Here is a 7841-nt window from a genome sequence, read left to right as displayed (position 1 = left end):
ATAAGGCTTACTGTAAATAATAAAAATTGTGTGTCCTTTACCAAAAAACAGAAGGGAATGGAGGTGGTACCCCTGCATGTTTGTTGTCTGCATGTCTACTTCCTTGTTCGGTCACTGGCTTGCACATTGACACTTTGACCTCATTAAGATGAAAGGCGACCTTTTTGTGGCAGCAAAAAAAACCTCCCTGGAGGTTTGGTGGCCTACCACCTACACAAGCTCAGGCACGGAAAATAAATTAATAAAGATCTCTGAAACACAAATCTGGGGCTGGTACTAGCTGGCCATGGAATCCTATACACACACATGGAGTATTAATTTACAAGCAGCTACATCATTATCTGTGAGGGAGAGAGACATGAAAGAGTTTCCACAGCCTTTTTATTGGTGGTCAGGGTTAGGATTTCTTGTTTATTTCTTTGTTTGTTTGTTTGTTTGTTTGATTTCATTTTTTTTTTTTTTGAGACAGGGTTTCTCTGTGTAGCCTTGGCTGTCCTGGAACTCACTTTGTGGACCAGGCTGGCCTTGAACTTAGAAATCTGCCTGCCTCTGCCTCCCAAGTGCTGGGATTAAAGGCGTGCGCCACCACACCCGGCTCATACACACGTTTTTTTAAATATTTTTTTATTACGTATTTTCCTCAATTACATTTCCAATGCTATCCCAAATGTCCTCCATACCCTCCCCCCCCCCCTGTTTTCTTAAAGAGAGAATTTCAGTAGACCTGAGGCAATTGTGGACCACACCTTTAGCCTCAGGAGGATTTCTGCATTCAAGGTCACCCTGGCTTACAGAGTGACATCCAAGTCAGCCAGGGCTACACAAAGAAAACCTACCTGAGAAAAAAATAATAATTGAAAGAAAGAAAGAAACAAACAAACAAACAAAGAGAGAGAGAGAGATTGAGAGAGAGAGAGAGAGAGAGAGAGAGAGAGGAGAGAAAGAGAGAGGGAAAGAAAAGGGGTGCTCCACCACATCTGGCTTCCTTGTTTATTTCTAAGAATCCTTGGAAATATGATTTCTTTAATCTGTGTACCCAAGACTAACACACACACACACACATGCACACAAACATGGAGTGAGAGAGAAAGATAAGGAGGTATGACAGGAATTTTACTTTACAAAAAAAGAAAAAAGAATTAGAAAAATTTAAAGAAATTATACAGAAGCCCACTTGATGTCAAGTAACAGTAATCACAGCAGAAATATTGCACACACACACACACAGACACACACACAGAAACACACACTGTCATTAAATCCAACATGCCTTCATGATCAAAGTTCTTTAGTCAATAGTACTAGAAGGAACATGTGTCCAGGGCTGGTGAGATGGTTCAGTGGGGAAGAGCACTGACTGCTCTTCCAAATGTACTGAGTTCAAATCCCAGCAACCACATGGTCCCTCACAACCACCAATAATGAGATCTGATACCCTCTCCTGGTGCGTTTGAAGACAGCTACAGTGAACTTATACTAATAAATAAATCTTTTGCCTGAGCAAGTGGGCTTGGCTAGAGCAAACAGAGGTCCTAAGCTCAATTCCCAACAATCACATGAAGGATCACAACTATCTGTACAACTAAAGTGTGTACTCATATACATAAAATACATAAATCTTGAAAGAAAGAAAGAAAGAAAGAAAGAAAGAAAGAAAGAAAGAAAGAAAGAAAGGAAGGAAGGAAGGAAGAAGGAAAGAGAGAGAGAGAGAGAGAGAGAAGGAAAGAAAGAAAGAAAGAAAGAAAGAGAGAGAGAGAGAAAGAAAGAAAGAAAGAAGAAAAGAAAAGGAGAGAGACACAGAGACAGACAGAGACACACAGAGAGAGAGACAGAGAGAGAAAGAGAAAGAGAGATGGAAAGAAAGATACTTTCAGAAAAAAAATTAGAAAGAAATTACACACAAGCCCACTAGATGGCAAGTAACTGCAATCCCAGCAGAAGTATTGCACACATACACACACAGAAACACACACAAACTCTGTCATTAAATCCAACGTGCCTTCATGATCAAAGTTCTTTAGTCAATAGTACTAGAAGGAACATAAGTCGGGGGCTGGTGAGATGGTTCAGTGGGTAAGAGCACCGACTGCTCTTCCAAAGGTACTGAGTTCAAATCCCAGCAACCACATGGTGGCTCACAACAACCCACAATGAGATCTGATACCCTATCCTGGTGGGTTTGAAGACATCTACTGTGAACTTATACTAATAAATAAATCTTTGGCCTGAGCAAATGGGCTTGGGTAGAGCAAGCAGAGGTCCTAATTTCATTTCCCAACAATCACATTAACGATCACAACCATCTTTACAACTAAAGTGTGTACTCATATACATAAAATAAATAAATCTCGGAAGGAAGGAAGGAAGGAAGGAAGGAAGGAAGGAAGGAAGGAAGGAAGGAAGGAAGGAAGGAAGGGAAGAATGAAAGGAACATATGTCAGTAAAATAAAAGCCAGAACCTTTTCTGCTTTTGTTTTCTTGATCCTAGAGATAGGGTTTCTCTTGGTGTAGCCCTGGCAGTCCTTTCTGGAACTATCAGTGTAGGCTTGGGTAGCCTCAAACTCACAGAGTTCCTCTCTGCCTGCTTGCCTGCCAGCCTCTGCCACCCACACAGCCTGGCAGAAGCCAGAATCTCTTTTTCCCTCCTATTTATATATTTCTTAGTTTGTTTGTTTGCTTGCTTGCTTGTTTGCTGTTATTACTTTTAGTTTTCAATGTAAGTGTGTGTGTGTGTGTGCTGCCTATATGACTACATGCCAGAAGAGGGCACCAGAACCTAGGACAAGTCACCATGCACCCCCTGAGAATTACTTTTTTTTAAAAAAAAAAAAGGAAATTCTAATCACAGATATCTGTGGGGCTGTCAGAGTGCTTTATAAGGCTTACTGTAAATAATAAAAATTGTGTGTCCTTTACCAAAAAACAGAAGGGAATGGAGGTGGTACCCCTGCATGTTTGTTGTCTGCATGTCTACTTCCTTGTTCGGTCACTGGCTTGCACATTGACACTTTGACCTCATTAAGATGAAAGGCGACCTTTTTGTGGCAGCAAAAAAAACCTCCCTGGAGGTTTGGTGGCCTACCACCTACACAAGCTCAGGCACGGAAAATAAATTAATAAAGATCTCTGAAACACAAATCTGGGGCTGGTACTAGCTGGCCATGGAATCCTATACACACACATGGAGTATTAATTTACAAGCAGCTACATCATTATCTGTGAGGGAGAGAGACATGAAAGAGTTTCCACAGCCTTTTTATTGGTGGTCAGGGTTAGGATTTCTTGTTTATTTCTTTGTTTGTTTGTTTGTTTGTTTGATTTCATTTTTTTTTTTTTGAGACAGGGTTTCTCTGTGTAGCCTTGGCTGTCCTGGAACTCACTTTGTGGACCAGGCTGGCCTTGAACTTAGAAATCTGCCTGCCTCTGTCTCCCAAGTGCTGGGATTAAAGGCGTGCGCCACCACACCCGGCTCATACACACGTTTTTTTAAATATTTTTTTATTACGTATTTTCCTCAATTACATTTCCAATGCTATCCCAAATGTCCTCCATACCCTCCCCCTCCCTGTTTTCTTAAAGAGAGAATTTCAGTAGACCTGAGGCAATTGTGGACCACACCTTTAGCCTCAGGAGGATTTCTGCATTCAAGGTCACCCTGGCTTACAGAGTGACATCCAAGTCAGCCAGGGCTACACAAAGAAAACCTACCTGAGAAAAAAATAATAATTGAAAGAAAGAAAGAAAGAAACAAACAAACAAAGAGAGAGAGAGAGATTGAGAGAGAGAGAGAGAGAGAGAGAGAGAGAGAGAGAGAGAGGAGAGAAAGAGAGAGGGAAAGAAAAGGGGTGCTCCACCACATCTGGCTTCCTTGTTTATTTCTAAGAATCCTTGGAAATATGATTTCTTTAATCTGTGTACCCAAGACTAACACACACACACACATGCACACAAACATGGAGTGAGAGAGAAAGATAAGGAGGTATGACAGGAATTTTACTTTACAAAAAAAGAAAAAAGAATTAGAAAAATTTAAAGAAATTATACAGAAGCCCACTTGATGTCAAGTAACAGTAATCACAGCAGAAATATTGCACACACACACACACAGACACACACACAGAAACACACACTGTCATTAAATCCAACATGCCTTCATGATCAAAGTTCTTTAGTCAATAGTACTAGAAGGAACATGTGTCCAGGGCTGGTGAGATGGTTCAGTGGGGAAGAGCACTGACTGCTCTTCCAAATGTACTGAGTTCAAATCCCAGCAACCACATGGTCCCTCACAACCACCAATAATGAGATCTGATACCCTCTCCTGGTGCGTTTGAAGACAGCTACAGTGAACTTATACTAATAAATAAATCTTTTGCCTGAGCAAGTGGGCTTGGCTAGAGCAAACAGAGGTCCTAAGCTCAATTCCCAACAATCACATGAAGGATCACAACTATCTGTACAACTAAAGTGTGTACTCATATACATAAAATACATAAATCTTGAAAGAAAGAAAGAAAGAAAGAAAGAAAGAAAGAAAGAAAGAAAGAAAGAAAGAAAGAAAGAAAGAAAGGAAGGAAGGAAGAAGGAAAGAGAGAGAGAGAGAGAGAGAAAGAAAGAAAGAAAGAAAGAAAGAAAGAGAGAGAGAAAGAAAGAAAGAAAGAAGAAAAGAAAAGGAGAGAGACACAGAGACAGACAGAGACACACAGAGAGAGAGACAGAGAGAGAAAGAGAAAGAGAGATGGAAAGAAAGATACTTTCAGAAAAAAAATTAGAAAGAAATTACACACAAGCCCACTAGATGGCAAGTAACTGCAATCCCAGCAGAAGTATTGCACACATACACACACAGAAACACACACAAACTCTGTCATTAAATCCAACGTGCCTTCATGATCAAAGTTCTTTAGTCAATAGTACTAGAAGGAACATAAGTCGGGGGCTGGTGAGATGGTTCAGTGGGTAAGAGCACCGACTGCTCTTCCAAAGGTACTGAGTTCAAATCCCAGCAACCACATGGTGGCTCACAACAACCCACAATGAGATCTGATACCCTATCCTGGTGGGTTTGAAGACATCTACTGTGAACTTATACTAATAAATAAATCTTTGGCCTGAGCAAATGGGCTTGGGTAGAGCAAGCAGAGGTCCTAATTTCATTTCCCAACAATCACATTAACGATCACAACCATCTTTACAACTAAAGTGTGTACTCATATACATAAAATAAATAAATCTCGGAAGGAAGGAAGGAAGGAACGAAGGAAGGAAGGAAGGAAGGAAGGAAGGAAGGAAGGAAGGAAGGAAGGAAGGAAGGAAGGGAAGAATGAAAGGAACATATGTCAGTAAAATAAAAGCCAGAACCTTTTCTGCTTTTGTTTTCTTGATCCTAGAGATAGGGTTTCTCTTGGTGTAGCCCTGGCAGTCCTTTCTGGAACTATCAGTGTAGGCTTGGGTAGCCTCAAACTCACAGAGGTCCTCTCTGCCTGCTTGCCTGCCAGCCTCTGCCACCCACACAGCCTGGCAGAAGCCAGAATCTCTTTTTCCCTCCTATTTATATATTTCTTAGTTTGTTTGTTTGCTTGCTTGCTTGTTTGCTGTTATTACTTTTAGTTTTCAATGTAAGTGTGTGTGTGTGTGTGCTGCCTATATGACTACATGCCAGAAGAGGGCACCAGAACCTAGGACAAGTCACCATGCACCCCCTGAGAATTACTTTTTTTTAAAAAAAAAAAAGGAAATTCTAATCACAGATATCTGTGGGGCTGTCAGAGTGCTTTATAAGGCTTACTGTAAATAATAAAAATTGTGTGTCCTTTACCAAAAAACAGAAGGGAATGGAGGTGGTACCCCTGCATGTTTGTTGTCTGCATGTCTACTTCCTTGTTCGGTCACTGGCTTGCACATTGACACTTTGACCTCATTAAGATGAAAGGCGACCTTTTTGTGGCAGCAAAAAAAACCTCCCTGGAGGTTTGGTGGCCTACCACCTACACAAGCTCAGGCGCGGAAAATAAATTAATAAAGATCTCTGAAACACAAATCTGGGGCTGGTACTAGCTGGCCATGGAATCCTATACACACACATGGAGTATTAATTTACAAGCAGCTACATCATTACCTGTGAGGGAGAGAGACATGAAAGAGTTTCCACAGCCTTTTTATTGGTGGTCAGGGTTAGGATTTCTTGTTTATTTCTTTGTTTGTTTGTTTGTTTGTTTGTTTGATTTCTTTTTTTTTTTTTTTTTTTGAGACAGGGTTTCTCTGTGTAGCCTTGGCTGTCCTGGAACTCACTTTGTGGACCAGGCTGGCCTTGAACTTAGAAATCTGCCTGCCTCTGCCTCCCAAGTGCTGGGATTAAAGGCGTGCGCCACCACACCCGGCTCATACACACGTTTTTTTAAATATTTTTTTATTACGTATTTTCCTCAATTACATTTCCAATGCTATCCCAAATGTCCTCCATACCCTCCCCCCCCCTGTTTTCTTAAAGAGAGAATTTCAGTAGACCTGAGGCAATTGTGGACCACACCTTTAGCCTCAGGAGGATTTCTGCATTCAAGGTCACCCTGGCTTACAGAGTGACATCCAAGTCAGCCAGGGCTACACAAAGAAAACCTACCTGAGAAAAAAATAATAATTGAAAGAAAGAAAGAAAGAAACAAACAAACAAAGAGAGAGAGAGAGATAGAGAGAGAGAGAGAGAGAGAGAGAGAGAGAGAGAGAGAGAGAGGAGAGAAAGAGAGAGGGAAAGAAAAGGGGTGCTCCACCACATCTGGCTTCCTTGTTTATTTCTAAGAATCCTTGGAAATATGATTTCTTTAATCTGTGTACCCAAGACTACCACACACACACACATGCACACATACATGGAGTGAGAGAGAAAGATAAGGAGGTATGACAGGAATTTTACTTTACAAAAAAAGAAAAAAGAATTAGAAAAATTTAAAGAAATTATACAGAAGCCCACTTGATGTCAAGTAACAGTAATCACAGCAGAAATATTGCACACACACACACACAGACACACACACAGAAACACACACTGTCATTAAATCCAACATGCCTTCATGATCAAAGTTCTTTAGTCAATAGTACTAGAAGGAACATGTGTCCAGGGCTGGTGAGATGGTTCAGTGGGGAAGAGCACTGACTGCTCTTCCAAATGTACTGAGTTCAAATCCCAGCAACCACATGGTCCCTCACAACCACCAATAATGAGATCTGATACCCTCTCCTGGTGCGTTTGAAGACAGCTACAGTGAACTTATACTAATAAATAAATCTTTTGCCTGAGCAAGTGGGCTTGGCTAGAGCAAACAGAGGTCCTAAGCTCAATTCCCAACAATCACATGAAGGATCACAACTATCTGTACAACTAAAGTGTGTACTCATATACATAAAATACATAAATCTTGAAAGAAAGAAAGAAAGAAAGAAAGAAAGAAAGAAAGAAAGAAAGAAAGAAAGAAAGAAAGAAAGGAAGGAAGGAAGAAGGAAAGAGAGAGAGAGAGAGAGAGAGAGAGAAAGAAAGAAAGAAAGAAAGAAAGAAAGAAAGAGAGAGAGAGAGAAAGAAAGAAAGAAAGAAGAAAAGAAAAGGAGAGAGACACAGAGACAGACAGAGACACACAGAGAGAGAGACAGAGAGAGAAAGAGAAAGAGAGATGGAAAGAAAGATACTTTCAGAAAAAAATTAGAAAAAAATTAAAGAAATTACACACAAGCCCACTAGATGGCAAGTAACTGCAATCCCAGCAGAAGTATTGCACACATACACACACAGAAACACACACAAACTCTGTCATTAAATCCAACGTGCCTTCATGATCAAAGTTCTTTAGTCA

This window comes from Mus caroli, unplaced genomic scaffold, assembly GCF_978045245.1.
Source record: "Mus caroli unplaced genomic scaffold, Mus_caroli_1 scaffold_33, whole genome shotgun sequence".
NCBI classification, from domain to species: domain Eukaryota; kingdom Metazoa; phylum Chordata; class Mammalia; order Rodentia; family Muridae; genus Mus; species Mus caroli.
Note: the sequence above shows the minus strand (reverse complement) of the source record.